Raw genomic sequence first — 1,497 nt, forward strand, 5'->3', positions numbered from 1 at the left:
GAGGTGCCTCGTGACGGGCGGGTGGGCGGGGTCACCAAACGCCATCTGCCGCAGGTAAGATTTTAACAGATGGTCTCCTGAATGACAACAATCAAGCTTAAGGTTAATTTTTAGAAACAATCACCAAATATTATATTTATAAAACTGCTGCTTCGTAGGAAATTTCAAATTAAAACTCCTTGTTGTTGTTTCTTTTTAATCGTGTTTACTAAATGTTTACATTAATGATGTCAACATTTTGTTATGATTCTCTCTTTTTTATAAAAAAGAAGCTGAACTGTAGAACGTAAAGTAGGGCTTTTATTTTGAAAAAAAACAAACTGAATGTCATATTTAAAAGAATAAGATATTTATTGACAAATAAAGGAATTAGGTTATGAAACTGTTTTTAAAAGAATAATGATAAGATTTAAGTAACTTTTTGTTGTTTTTTTACACAAGCCATCTGCTGTAGCTTGGAAATAGCTGTTTTTTTAATTATATATATATATTTGTAACTTAAATAACTTTTTAAGGATGTTCCAGTTATTCTCACTTAAATCTGGGAAAAATATATTTTTGTTTTTTAGCAAAGCTTTTTTTGACGCCGTGTTTGGAGCGTCCGCTTCAGTCTCGGTGAGACGCCGTGGACAGTCGTGTTTTTTAATAACTCACTTCGCCGTTCGTCCGGCACGGACGGTACCAAATGCTGCTGCTGCTGGAAGCCCCGCCCACCTCCACCTGAAACAACGACAGGTGGAGGTGGAACATCTGGGGCGCTGCTGCTCTTTGACCTTTGCTCTTCCACCTGTCCTCGTCTCACCTGTTTCACACCTGAGTCGTCTTCGCAAAACGAGCTTCTTCCTCCATTTTGTTTTTTATGTTTTTGTTTCCCAATGAATATATTTGAAGAAAAAGAAAGTTTGTGTCGATTCTGTGTGTCGTGCTGTGAGAGAGCGAGGAGTGTGTGTGTGTGTGTGTGTGTGCAGGTGTGGGACACCTGCGGTCGCCTGGGAGACGCCGTCCTCTCCCTCACCGCCGTGGCAACAGATGCTGAGGCCCCACCCCCCGCAGAGAGGAACAGGAGCAGAACGGATCGGGAGACGCTCCCCAGTTATTCGTTTGGCGAGCTGAGGAAGTGTGTGTGTGTGTGTGTGTGTGTGTGGGGCGGTTACATAAACGGCTCGGCTCGTCAATTAACCGTATTGGATTCCCTCTTCGCTCGCTCGCTCCCTCTCTCTCTCACACACGTGGCTCGGCACGCGCTGCTCACACACACACACACACACACAGATAACTTGTTTTGGTTTGCAGGCTGCCTTCCACGTGCTGCTGTGTGTGTGTGTGTGCTTTCAGATGACAGGGATTAAAACTCACAGGGAGAGGAAGTCGGAGCAGCAGCCATCGGCTCGCAGCTGCAGCACTTTTCATTTCCCTCCGTTTTGATTCATTTCATGGGGGGGGGGGGTGGGTTACAGTTGACGGTTCGGTGGGGGGGTTGGGGGGGGGGGGGGGGGG

Source organism: Kryptolebias marmoratus, linkage group LG23, assembly GCF_001649575.2.
Source record: "Kryptolebias marmoratus isolate JLee-2015 linkage group LG23, ASM164957v2, whole genome shotgun sequence".
Taxonomy (NCBI): Eukaryota; Metazoa; Chordata; class Actinopteri; order Cyprinodontiformes; family Rivulidae; genus Kryptolebias; species Kryptolebias marmoratus.